A 14,843-nucleotide genomic window follows, 5' to 3' on the forward strand; every position below is an offset into this window, starting at 1 on the left:
AACTATGGTTGCTCATAGTACAACTGATATTGTCCTTATGCAAGCTCTAATCTTAATCCCTTCTAATTCTCAACCATCAATGGGGATTTACTTGTCTAGGGCGCAATGACACCACCTCCATAATGCAGCCCAAATTTCAAGAACGTCAATCCAATCACCCTTGGGGATCATAATGCAGCCCATATTTCACGAACACCAGCCCCTTCACCCTTAGGGCTCAACTGATTTGGGAAGGATTTAATCCACCTCTCCCTAACCACACCATGCCTTTCCTTATAGGAAGAGAATTAGAATTGCTTAAGTACTTAGGTTGTGAGTACACTAACTTCTAATGTATATGGAATTAAGTATGACTGTCATATATATTGCAGTCTATATTAATATTACTATTAAACTCTGCATAAGAACATTATCGGGCTTCATATATTAAGCATACATTTTAAGCACATCCCCATGCATACCACCAAGAACAAGGATGTTACTGCCTGTAACTTAAAAACGGTTCTGATCTGATCTGATCGATGGTGCTGTCACTGGAGGCCTTTGATTCCTTCCCTTTCTATCTCTCAATGAGAGAGAGAGGTCACACCTCTTCATCATGTATGCCCTTTTCCAAGAGACGCACCCTTTTCACCATTAGCACCCTTTGAAACAGTGCAACTCTTCATTATCTCTGCCCTTTGATGTTAGTTTTCGTGATCAGATTATCCACAATAAACAGAAAACTAAAGTTGCACAGTAAAGCATACAAATAGAGAATCACACAATACAAGACTACCCTGGGAAAACATCCCTCTTGGAGGAAAAACCCAGCAACAAAACAGATCTAGATCCTTTTATTAATTGTAGAATACAATGTCAATAAAGATCAGATTACTTATCTGATATAACTGTCAACCTGTTGTGACGTTTTCACACATCGCCCCATTGCAAATGGGGACCCATGTTTTTTGCTCGTTTTTCGCTCGCTTTTGCTTTCGTTTTTTAGGGTTTTGTTAGTCAGTTGGTTGTCTGGATTTAGGGTCAAGCCACTAGGGTTTTTATTTTTGTCTTTTCAGGCCAAAATCCAGTCGGTTTTGGGAGCTTTTTGATTTTTCCTTTTCTAGAATGCAAATTTTGAATGCAATGAATTCGCCAGAATGGTCTAATTTTCAATTGGAATGTTGATACAGAGCTTAAATTTGTCTAAGTGTTGAAGATGAAATGTGATTTTTTGTCCAATTGAATATTTTTGACCAAATTTTGACTTTTTTGAATTTTGATCCTAGGCATTTCAAATGATTTGTTTTCGCCTTGTGAAGTGATAAAATGTGTAAAATCATGATATTTTGGCCTGTAGGAGCAAAATCGCTCCTGTCCCTCAGTGAAGGACGGGAGCTCGTTTTCAAATATCTTACTATTCCTGCAGGGTCAAGATGAATTACGAATTGGAAGTAATGGTGAAATATGTCGTTTTCTTGCAATTTGCATGGTTTCTTGTTGAGTCTTCAATCTTAGATGGTAGATGATTAGATGAATGGAGGAAATGTGATTGATTAATGGTGGAATTCGTACATCCATACTACTAGCAGTTTGTTGATTGCAGACTTGCCTTGCGTAGTCAACTGGAATCATTCAGCCTAAGCTCAATTTCAATTTGTTGCCTCTTCATTGATATGCATCAACTTGGATGGTATCTATGCCTGCGGTGATAATTTGAACATCATAAAGCTCCCCTTAGAAGATTGCACTAGTCTTGTGTAGATGTTCCATTGATGTCAAAACAAGACCTAGTTAGAGTTTCATCAAAAATCCAATCATTGCTCCTACATTCTTAGTATTAGGATTAGATCCTCTCTTCGCCCTTATCCTTTTTCTATTTTTCAAATCCAAGTTAGTAAGAGCCTGTGTCCAGCAAAGCAGATCGGAAGTTCAATGTAAGTCCCCTTGTGATTCCAGCAAATCACATCATACCACTGGAGCTTGTCCACACGTGGAGACCCCACTAAAAGAACCTTGGAGTCCATCTAACTGATCCTTTTTGCAGATCTTCAGCAGTTAGAGACTATTTTCTCAAGAGAGGATAAGATGCCTTTAGGTATTTTATTTTGTGTATGATTGTGTACAAAACACACGTCAACACAACCTAGGGCAGAATTAGAGTTACAGTCGTAACCCAGCTAGGGCACAATGTAACAGCAGAAGATAGCAGACTTATCTCTTTCTTAAATATCATCAGCATACAGCTTCCAGCTCTTCGTAGTTCTTCACTGAAGATTGCAGACCTAATGATGTTTGTAGACCTTAAAGAGGCACTCGCTATCCTCTTCAATGTATTCACTGTCCAAGATCGCATGTATGGCAAATGCTGATGGCAGAAGTAATTCACTGATTCCTTGATCAGAAGTGGTTCGCTTGCCTTCAATGAGGATTCGCTAACTTCTAGAATGAGTGGGCAGATCTTGCAGAGCTAACTTCACATTGATGATGAAAACTGAGTGATGAATGCATACACATTAATCTCTATTTATATTTGGCGTGGAGACTAATTTAAGTCAGCTTCACCTTAAGTTTTGTGCCAAGACTTAATTACAATTATAGGGCTTACACATTACCTTATGTCTTGCCCTATTTTAGCGTACTAATAATGATTAAGTTATATTGCAAGGGGAGCGCACCTATTTAGGGCCACACGTTACATGAAGTGATATAGGGTCGGCCCTATAATATGATGAACGCCTTTCATGTTGCTTGGCGTGTAGGAGATAAAGGGCCCAGCCCTATTCGAGTTTGTGCACATAGAGATAGGGCCCAGCCCTATTTACACGCCTCCTTAATGAAGCAGGGCCCAGCCCCCTTTTGGGATTCGGACAACATTGGAATAGGGCCCAGCCCTATTTGTTTTACACATTACATATAAATACAATAGATAGGGCCCTGCCCTATAAGGATTCGGATGATGCCTTAAGGCAATCCGAATCCTATTTATTTTCCTAACCTAGTTACAAAATCAACATTTGAAAGGGGACACAACCTTTCACAACAAGATCTGCACTTCTTATTTAAATCTCAAATGAAGTTCTCTTCTCCCTTTTATGTCTCACGTTTGAGGGAATCACAACTTTTCATTTCATGTCTTTTGACCATCCATTAACTTAATTAAATTTTAACTATATTTAATTATATTCTTTTATATATTAATTTTAATTATTAATATTTTAATTTTATTATTATTATTTATTATTAAATTCTATTTCAAAGTGGGGACCAAGTATTAGAATATTTAATTGTTAATTTTAATTGTGTGTTTATTAATGGTCATTCAATTATATATTTAGAGTTAGTTATATTTTTAGAGAGTTATTTATTTGTTTCTTATATTTTCGTGATAGAACTGGGAGTTTCTATTTTTAGAGTCAGTTTAACAGTTAGTCCCAATTTGGACAACCACCTTTGTAATTGCCTATTAAAGGCTTGTTATTCCTTCAATAAAGTACGCTGGTTTTTGGTTTCATGGTATCAAAGCAGGTGACGAGCCTTTAAAAATAGTTTCCTGCCCTAGCTACCTGGAAAATATTCCAAAAAAAATTCTAAGTGATAAAAAAAATCTGAGATCGTCTGAAAGTGGATTTTTGTCAGTCTTTTCCATCCGTTTTTTGTGGGTCGTTTTGAAAAAAATTGTGGCCTATTATTTGCATTTTTCTTTCTGAAATTTGCGTGAGGATTTTTGTGCGTTTATGGTGATTCTGGTTCGAAGTGCAAATTGGAGAGTTTCTTTCCAGATTATTTTTCGCAGGCTTTGTCTAAAGGTTTCACGTTTTTTTAAATCAAGAAGTGTTTTTTTCATCAGCTCCCAGAACCTTCTGTGTGTATGTGCACGATTTTTCCGAGCATCGAAATTTCTGGATGTTGTGTTTTTCCTACACCCGACTTGCATCGGGATTTTTTATCACCCCACCCCCTTTCTGCGATTTGTGTGTGATTTTAGGCTTTCCAAACACAATTTGTTTCACATTTTTCCTACACGTTTTTTCCACAATTTGACACAAAAAAATCGGGGGTTTCTACAAGAGTTTCACTTGTTAAACTTTTGTTTTTGAATCGTGTTTTTACCTAACCTAGGGTTTCAGCAAAAATTTATGGGTTTGTGCAAATCTACATCTAGGGTTTTATTGTTTTTTCCTCAAAAACAAAGTTTTGTCTTGGGATTCGTGTCAGACTAGTTTTACTGGTTTTGACCTAGAAATTAGATTTTTAAAAGTTTGTACCAGCTGTCGTTGAAGGTTTTTGCTTGATTTTTGACAGAATAATCAGCCTCTTTTGAAGCTCGAATTTGCCTTGTTTTTTGTGCATAAGAAAACGGGAGGGATGTCCTCGTTGACCAACATCATGTTGGAAGGTAGTCAATGCTTCAACGGCAAGAACTATAATACCTAGAAGCAGTGAGTGCTTTCTATTTTTTAGTATAAGTGTGCCTTGACCAAATTGTTCTGGGTAAAGAAACTCGTCCTCCAACAACGAGCGATGACTACACCAAGTTTGATGAGCGTAATTGAGAAGCAGTTATGTTGTTGAAGTTATCAGTCACCGATGATATGCTTCCAAAAGTGCCATCAAGCAAGAAAGCTAATGAGATTTGGAATCACTTGAAGAATCTTCATGAGACATCCAACAAGAGTCGAGCATTCTTTCTGAAGAGCATGTTCTTGTTAATGCATTATAGCTTCGGTAAGATAAATGATTGAATGAGAGATAAATGAAGTCTCTCATTCAATCATTTATCCTATCGATAAACTATGATGAAAAACTTCAAGCTATTGTTCCTTCATTTGATGATCATTCTTCATTTGTATATGTTCAATCTACTTAGTTCGATCAAATGCTTAAACTATCGATAATCATATCACAGCATAGAATACCGATTAAATTCAGTTTACATTATAACTGTGATCACCGATTATTATCGAGCTAACCAATGTATTCCGATTTATATCGATTGATATATTAAACAGTGAACAATAATGGTTATCGGGATTAACTAGTATACACCGATTGTTATCGGGTGGCAAATTAAGCATACACCGATTGGTATCGGATGATTAGTTAAGTGTACATCAATTGGTATCGGGTAGCAAGTTAAGTATAAACCGATTGGTATCAGGTAGCAAGTTAAGTATGCACCAATTGGTATCGGGTTGTTAATTAAGTAAACATCGATTGGTAATTGTAACAATGAGTCAAAGGGTGCGATCAAGTAATGTCTTGATTAGTCATGTCTAAAAGACATGACTGGTCAAGGCATTGCTTGATCCTCCTTGCTTGCATATACATATCAATCGGCATTTGTGAGAAGGACATCAAAATCAATAAATGCTCCTCTCACCTGCAATATAAAAGAAGATAATCAGATTTATCATATTAAATAGATAATACATAGATAAAAGTAAAATAACCTAGAATATAACTTGCATTTTGAATTGAGAATTGAATAACATTTACATGGTATCAGAGCTATAGTTAAATCAAACCCGAGGCTGTTCAATTTTGTGGAAAATTCAAAACAAGCATATATTCAACATCACAATTCTTCTAATGGCTAGCGCTATCAGATTTGAAGATAGACTCGGAGGAGGTGATGACTTCTCAACATGGAAGTTCAGAATTCAGATGATTCTAAAAGAAAATAAAGTTGAATCATTTGTAAAAACTGAAACTGTAGAACCTGAGACTGAACCTGACAAAACAACTTGGAGAGAGGGAAATGAAAAGGCCATCAAAATCATAGTTGATGGGGTGAGAAATAATATTATGCCCATCATAAGGAAACATGAAACAGCCAAACAACAAGACACATTTGCCAAAACAGGAAAATCTAAAAGGGAAGAAGACCCCAAAAAGTATGTACTCTATACAGCACTTACAAACCAAGCATCAAACAAAGTTAACTCCTGGGTGATCGATAGTGGCTCATCCAGACACATTACAGGTTTCAGAGAAGTGCTAGACTCCATGATAGAGGAGAATGATGAAGAAGTGACTATCGGAGATGACTCCACACATCCAGCCAAAGGAGTTGGAACCTGCACCATCAAACTAAAGTCAGGTGTATCATTACAACTTAAAGGAGTACTATAAGTCCCAAGCATGAAGAGAAACCTAGTCTCCATATCAACACTGGAGGATAATGGATACAGAGTGACCATCATGGACAACAGAGTGTTGGCTTGGCCAAAGAATTCATCCATCAAGAAAGCTAAAACTATTGGTCAAAGACAAGGCTATTTGTATGAGTTGTGCACAGAGCCCAACTTAGTCCTAATCCATGAGACTACAGATGCTAATGAAGTTTGGCATAGAAGACTAGGCCACCTAAATTTTAAAGCTTTATCATCAATGGGAAACCTTGTCACAGGCCTACCTAAGTTAAAGCAATATCATTAAGAGGCATGCAAAGGATGTGCCCTAGGTAAAAAATACTAAGGGTGCTTTTCGAAATAGTACTAGGAAAACAAGTAATATTTTAGAGTTAGTTCATTCTGATGTATGTGGACCCATGTTCGTACCTTCTTTAGGGGGATTTTTGTATTATGTAATATTTGTTGATGACACTCTAAGAAAACTTGGATCTACTTTCTGAAGTGTAAAGAATCAGAAGAGATCCTCAATAGATTTAAATAATTCAAATCACTAACAAAGAACTACTCAGGTAATAAAATTAAAACCCTAAGAAGTGATAATGGGGGCAAATACACATCAGAATTATTTAAAGATTTTTGTAAAAATTTAGGGATTAAGAGGGAATTAACAATACCTTATAATCCTCAACAAAATGGGGTAGCTGAGAGGAAAAATAGGACAATCATAGAAGCTGTCAAAGCTATGATTCTTGATCAGAATATAAATGTCAATCTTTGGGCAGAAGCAACTAGCACTGTTGTATATATTCAAAACAGATGTCCTCACTCCCATCTTGAAGATAAAACCCCTGAGGAAGTCTTTACTAAATCAAAACCAGATATCAGCCACCTTAGGATATTTGGATGCCATGTTTGTATTCATGTACCTAAGGAGAAAAGATTAAAATTAGAGCCTTTTGGAAAAAAGGGAATCCTTGTAGGTATAGTGAAACCTCCAACGCCTACAAGATCTATATACCTGGTCAAAAGAATATTGAACTAAGTAGGGATGTGATCTTTGAAACAGACATAGCCTTCAAAAGAGCCCAAAGCTCACTAGAACCTGAAGTCTATATCCCTACCCCTAGCATAGATGAAGACCCTACTCCTGAGCTTTAGAGGGGGAGTCTTGAGGAAAATGAAAATGAAACTCAAAACCCACCTAGAGAAAATTTCAAGAAAAGACCACTATGGGCCACCAAAATTGTACAAGAAGCTCAGAAGTATGCTGCCCCTTCAGGGACTTTCAAAGAAAGCAAAAGACCTAACAAACTGACCAACTACGTTGCTCTCTTGAATCTCTCAAGAGCATAACCTACTAATGTATCAGATGCACTTAAACATCAAGTATGGAAGAATGCTATGACTGAAGAATACCAATCCATTATAAAAAATGATGTTTGAGAAATTGTTCCTAGGCCGACTGGCAAATCTGTTGTCACCTCGAAATAGCTCTTCAAAATCAAGCACGTTGCAGATGGCAGCATTGAGAAACATAAAGCTAGATTTGTGGCCAGAGGGTTTTCTCAAAAGGAAGGAATTGATTATGAGGGAACATTTGCACCTGTAGCCAGATACACTTTAGTAAGAGTAGTCTTAGCCATTGCAGCATCAAAGGGATGGAAAGTTCATCAAATAGATGTTAAGACAGCATTCCTTAATGGAGAGATCTCAGAAGAGGTATACCTAAAGCAACTTGAAGGGTTTGAGATTCATGATGTGGAGTCACATGTGTGTAGACTCAAGAAAGCTCTCTATGGGCTTAAACAGGTTCCCAGGGCCTGGTATGAAAGAATCGATACCTATCTCTCAAAATTAGGCTTCTCCAAAAATGATGCAGATCCTAATCTCTCCTATAAGCAAAACAAAGGTGATATGCTAATATTAATTTTATATGTTGATGATTTGTTAATCACAGGAAAAGACCACCTCATAGATCAGTGTAAGAAAGACCTTGCTAAAGAATTTGATATGAAGGACTTGAGACTCCTTCATTACTTCCTAGGGTTGGAAGTATGGCAAAATACTAATGGCATTATACTAAACCAGGGTAAATATACCTTGGACATTTTGAAGAGATTTGGAATGCTAAACTGCAGACCCATGACCTCTCCAATGGAAACAAACCTTCATAAACTTAAGGAAGCAACAGCAGAAGAATCACAACCATCAGATCCTACTCTATATAGGCAAATGATTGGGTCTCTGATGTATCTTGTAAATACAAGACCAGATATATGTTATGCAGTTAATGCCTTGAGTCAGTTTATGTGTGAGCCTAAGGTGGATCTGTTATGCAGTTAATGCCTTGAGTCATTTTATGTGTGAGCCTAAGGAGATCCCCCTGATTGCAGTAAAACACATTATGAGATACTTACAAGGTACTCTAAACCTTGGTCTCAAATATGAGAAAGTTGATCTAGACCTGCACGGATTTACAGACTCGGATTGGGCTAGAAGTGTGACTGACGGGAAAAGCACTTCAGGGTGTTGCTTCAGTTTAGGCTCAGCCATGATATCCTGGATCAGCAGAAAGCAGTCTTTCGTGGCTCAGAGTTCCACCGAAGCCGAATACATTGCGGCTTCCATGGCTGCCCGAGAGGCAGTATGGCTTAGGAAGTTGCTTGTGGAATTGTTTGGAGAGCCTATGAAACCTACTATCATACATTGTGACAATCAGAGCTACATAAAACTTTCAGTAAATCCAGTGTTCCATGACAGATCCAAGCATATTGAGATTCCATACCACTATGTGCGAGATATGGTAGACAGGAATGTGATCCAATTAGAATATGTTTGTACAGGAGATCAAACTGCAGATATTCTAACCAAACGTCTTTCCAGAGTGAAGGTTGATCACTTCAGAAAAGGTTTAGGTATGATAGAAAGGTAATTTGCTTTGTAATCTGTATTTACATATCAATAAGATGTTTAATGTGTAAACTTCTTAGTCATGTTAGGACATTTTGAATTTTATCCCCTAGGTTCATATCTAAGAGGTGACGATCTCTCAAGATAATGAACACTTGTATGTAGACATTATAAGGTGACGATCTTATGATGTCCAAACCAGTTGTCATGTTGGATCTCTGGTATGTCATGGATGTGCCATGATTGTGTTGTGGTAAAACATTTGTATAAGATGTTAGTGCACATACCACAACTTGGATAAGATGAGAATTTAATCCTTCTTATATGTTTATCCTTAAGTATTGCATGTTTAGGCAATACTGATATCACATGCTTAGGTGATATCCTGTCATCACAAGATTGATGTGATGAACATTTGTATCACGTGTTTAGGTGATACTTCATATCATGTGATTAGGTGATATGATTTTCTAAAGAGTCAGATTGTGTAAAAAATACTAATCATCATTTGAATTGTGATGCTTGATATATTGTTCTCATTTATCTTACCTAGCTAAGAGGGAGTGTTAATGCATTATAGCTTCGATAAGATAAATGATTGAATGAGAGATAATGAAGTCTCTTATTCAATCATTTATCCTATCGATAAACTATGATGAAAAACTTCAAGCTATTGTTCCTTCATTTGATGATCATTCTTCATTTGTATATGTTCAATCTACTTAGTTCGATCAAATGCTTAAACTATCGATAATCATATCACAGCATAGAATACCGATTAAATACAGTTTACATTATAACTGTGATCACCGATTATTATCGGGCTAACCAATGTATTCCGATTTATATCGATTGATATATTAAACAGTGAACAATAATGGTTATCGAGATTAACTAATATACACTGATTGTTATCGGGTGGCAAATTAAGCATACACCAATTGGTATCGGATGATTAGTTAAGTGTACATCGATTGGTATCGGGTAGCAAGTTAAGTATACACCGATTGGTATCGGGTAGCAAGTTAAGTACAAACCGATTGGTATCGGGTAGCAAGTTAAGTACAAACCGATTGGTATTGGGTTGTTAATTAAGTAAACATCGATTGGTAATTGTAACGATGAGTCAAAGGGTGCGATCAAGTAATCTCTTGATCGGTCATGTCTAAAAGACTTGACCGGTCAAGGCATTGCTTGATCCTCCCTGCTTGCATATACATATCAATCGGCATTTTTGAGAAAGACATCGAAATCAATAAATGCTCCTCTCACCTGGAATATAAAAGAAGATAATCAGATTTATCATATTAAATAGATAATACATAGATAAAAGTAAAGATAACCTAGAATATAACTTAAATTTTGAATTGAGAATTGAATAACATTTACAGTTCTCAACTATGATGGATGAGAAGATGTCACTACAGGAACATCTTACGAAGACCAAGAATATTTGTGACCAGTTAAAGGCTATTGGTCGCAAGATGGAGGAAGAGGATATGGTTGTGATCACACTAAAGAGCCCGCCTAGATCCTACGAACACTTTATTGGGATGTTCAACATTACCTCCACTAATGTTGATTTGAAGTTTCATGAGTTGTGCAATAAGCTATTGCAGCAAGCCCAGTGGAGAGTAGTTTGGTAGCAACGTTGAAATGGCCAGTGTGGAACAAGCATTTACTACCAAGGACAAAGGCAAAGGCAAGTCCACTCAACAGAAAAGGACAGCGCATAGCTAAGGAGGGGTTCAAGAAGAAAATCACTTGTTACTATTGTTGTGGCCCTGGACATATTCAGAGGTTCTGCACAGAGGTTGGCTGATCAGAAGTCCAACCAGGGAGGGTCTCAGGAGCAGAAGCAGACTCAAGTTGCAGAGCCTTCTGAAGAGGAGTCAGCCTTCTATGCTTTTTGATAAGCAAATTTTGTCATCGGTTGGGTAATTAATAGAATGACCATTAAGGAAGGGTATTAGAATATTTAATTGTTATTTTTAGTTGTGTTTATTAATGGTCATTCAATTATATTTTTAGAGTAAGTTATATTTTTCGAGAGTTCTTTATTTAGTTGTTATATTTTCATGATAGACTAGGAGTTTCTATTTGGACAATTACCTTTGTAATTGCCTATAAAAAGCTTGTTATTCGTTTAATAAAGGACGCTGATTTTCGGTTTCACCTAGTTCCAATGGTACCTTTCTCATTTTGGACACCCACTTTGCAATTGTATTTTTGTAAAACAATTAAGGTTTTGTTTATGATTTAGAGGTTTTCTTAGGTTTTAAGGTTTATATTTATCACTTTTTAAAAACATTTTCTTGGATATGACACAAAAAACCACATTCCTGAACCCAGACATATCCAGCACAGCAAAAACTTAGCCTTCATTCTGGGTATGGGCAGGCATGGTAACAAGGCCATATTATATCTGTATCTGTATTGGGTATGCCAATCCAGGGGAGGGTGTGACATATCCATTAACCCTGGTAAAAAGTTTAATCCTTTGATTTTGAACCATATTTTATTAGCTGTGACTCCTCCAATTGTAAGGTGTTCCAGTGTACAAAAAAATTTGGCTAAATTTTTTCTAACAAAATATTGTTAGATATAACATGCATAGATTCATTGGATATATAAATTAGTGGTTTCACGTCGGCAAACGGGTGGTTTCCCATAGCACCCAAATTAGAGGATTCAGTTTGTTTTGTCAAGATTTTACCTTGTTTGCTTGTGACATTTGTTTCATAGATGGTCAGCTTGGCATTCCTTTGTAAGCATATTTAATAGGCATAATTACATTGAGAATACATCACTTGTTTGTGATTTGGTTCTGCTGCAGATTTGCTCTGGTCTATTTTGCTTTATTGAACATTAGTTCTAAGTTCTAACACTCCACCTTTGCCTTAATTTTTCTTCCTCCGTGGAAAAAAAAAAGTTGCATGAAGATAACAAGAGTTGCAGGTTGTAATAAGAAGCTGATTATAGTGCTGAGTATATCATCCATTGGTCATGAAGACTGGGGTTGCTACTGTCTCCCTAGCAATATCTTTATTGAGGCCCCAACAAGTGAAGTATATAACATCTGCTGGTGGCTAGTAGTTTCACCTTTTTTTGCACATACAGGCAACCTGGGTATTATAACCAAAAGAAAATGTTCATATATTAAAGGTGATCAATAGTGATTGTAATCTTCTTTTTTCATTTAACTTCTGGAAAAGAATTATATTAACACATTCGGATCTCTCTTACTTAGATACCAACCTTAAATTGGGCAAACCAAGGTTGTTAATAAGCATAGTTACCAGGAGACCTGTCTCCTACCCCTGGAGACCAATACCGGTACTGGAGACATCTCCAAAAACTTCTTGACGCATAAGGTGCTTTTGGCTGCTGTCTCCGAAGTCTCCCCACCAAAAATTGGCATCTCCTCCTAGAAAACTAAGGGCAAAATGCAGTAAAAAGGCAAAAAAAAATAAAGCAAACAAATAAGATAAGCTTGCAGCAAAGCAAAGTCGTAGGGAAATGACTAATAAGGAAATTGTTTCGCAGGAAGACAAAAATCCATGCAAAGTTATAGTGATTGGATCTATTGACAGTGTAGACTTTTTCAGATGACTGATTTCTTATCATTGTAATAGTCTAAAGAGAAATTGCCTTTACTATTTAGCCAACAATATTGAGTGTTCTCAACATCTATATTACCTAACTTTCACTAAACAATTTAGACTGGCTATGGTATCAGCAATATAAGCAATTTTAATTTCAATTTTTGTTTAATTTTAAAGTTAATGTTAAACTTTACCACTGTTCTTGTTTTCAAAGTTCTCTGTCATAATATGTTTTGGAAATTATTAAATTATATTTAAAAAAACTGGTGTCTCCAAGTACCCCCGTCTCCTATTTTTGAAAATTAGTCGTACTAGTCTCCGGAGTCTCCAAGTACCCCGTCTCCTGGCAACCTTTTTAATAAGTATGAAAGGGTATCTTAAATGTTTCACATCAGAAAGACAATCATGGTTTAAACCATCTCACTTTACTAAAAGGTTGCACAATATTGCATAGCCTACATTTGTTAAACTAATGCCATTTACAGCCATATTTGGTTACATCCTAAATTTTGAGAATTCCATGTGCTCAAGAAAAATATAATGCAGTTTGAATTGTTTTAAATGATGTAATGTCCCCACTTTGAAATAGAATTTAATAATTAAATTAAATATTAAAAATTTAATTAAAATTTAATTAAGTTAATGAATAATTAAGAGACGTAAAATGAAAAATTGTGACTCCCTCAAACATGAGATATAAAAGGGAGAAGAGAACCTCATTTGAGGGGGGCTAATTTGGGAATCAGAAGTGCAGATCTGATTTAAATAAGAAGTGCAGATCTGATTGTGAAAGGTTGTGTCCCTTTCAAAAGGCAGAAATAATGAAGAGGTGCACTCTCTTAAAGGGTGCTAATGGTGAAAGGGTATGTCTCTTGCCAAAGGGCAGACACGATGAAGAGGTGTGACCTCTCCCTTCACATTGAGAGATATAAAGAAAAGTAATCAAAGCATCCAGTGACATCACCATCGATTAGATCATATCAGAACAGTTATTAAGTTACAGGCAGTAACATCCTTGTTCTTGGTGGTATGCATAGCGATGTGCTGAATATGTATGCTTAACATATGAAGCCTAAAAAAAATTCTTATGCAGAATTTAGTACTAATATTTATATAGGCTGCAATATGTATGACAGTCATACTTAATTTCAGAAACACTCATAGTACATGAAAGACTATTATATATATAGCCCAGTCCTTAGACTTCTGCTAATACCTATGGAGGATGGAAATGATTAGTGCAAAGGGAAAGGCAATCTAATTCCAACAAATTAAGTAGTCCCGAGATGGGGTAAGGATCAGATTCTGTAAAACTTGAGAGTATAGTCCCAAGATGGGGTAAAGGTCTGCATCCGTAAACCTTGAGGGAGCCTATTGTAGTTTGGCTTCTCATCACCCTGGCAACATAATCACCCCTTCCTCCCTTAAGAAGCCTGTGAATTATGAAATGTAGAATTAATTGTAAAAAGGCATAATAACTTGGTAATGCATTAAGTAATGTATGATAATTGTTGAAGACATGACAGCTTCCAAGTAGGGGACATTACAAATGAATTGCAAAAATAAGTCTAAATTGTCAAAGATTGTTTGGAACACATATGCATAATCATAAAAAGAAACAGTTAAACAACATCAGACACAAAGGGAGATAAAAGAAGGTAACTGGGTTTATGAGTGCATTTAAGCATATATAAACAAAACTCCATTAAAACAAATGGTTGCCAAATGATTAAACATTTATTTAAAATTAGGAGGAAAATAACTAAGTCACGTATGTTCTAAATCTTCCAGGTAATGGACGAATCCTGCTTGAAGAATAAATTTGATATGCATTTGCCAGTCCACACCAAGCTTAAATGCTTGATGAAGACTGAAGTCTCCTTTGAGGAAGACCTGAAGGTATTCTTGAACCATGATGTAGATTTGTGTTCCACAATAATGAATATCTCATTAAATAAAATATTTTGTGAACTTTTAGTATTCTCAATACTGAACATCTGGTTAAAAGGATTTCAGATATTAGACTAAAATGAAATTTTAAGATTTATTATCCTAGATATTAGTTGTTCCAGTTTGTAATCGCATTAGTGATCTGGTAATTAAGAAATGCATAGGTTCCCCCCATTACTAATGATGGAAAAAGGTGATTTCAACTAGTTCCAGATAATTTGTTCCAAAGATGAAAAACTCTTACTCAGCAATAAATCTTTTG

The 14,843-nt window shown here is 36.1% G+C and overlaps 1 protein-coding gene across 5 annotated transcripts in view; it reads right to left on the reverse strand.

Annotated features, from left to right (window-relative positions):
* The window catches only part of LOC131079558 (ABC transporter B family member 20), a 51,495-nt gene that overhangs the window by 12,133 nt on the left and 24,519 nt on the right, over positions 1-14,843 (reverse strand). The gene's annotated exons all lie outside the window — the stretch shown is intronic.

This window comes from Cryptomeria japonica, chromosome 1 (genome assembly GCF_030272615.1).
Source record: "Cryptomeria japonica chromosome 1, Sugi_1.0, whole genome shotgun sequence".
NCBI classification, from domain to species: domain Eukaryota; kingdom Viridiplantae; phylum Streptophyta; class Pinopsida; order Cupressales; family Cupressaceae; genus Cryptomeria; species Cryptomeria japonica.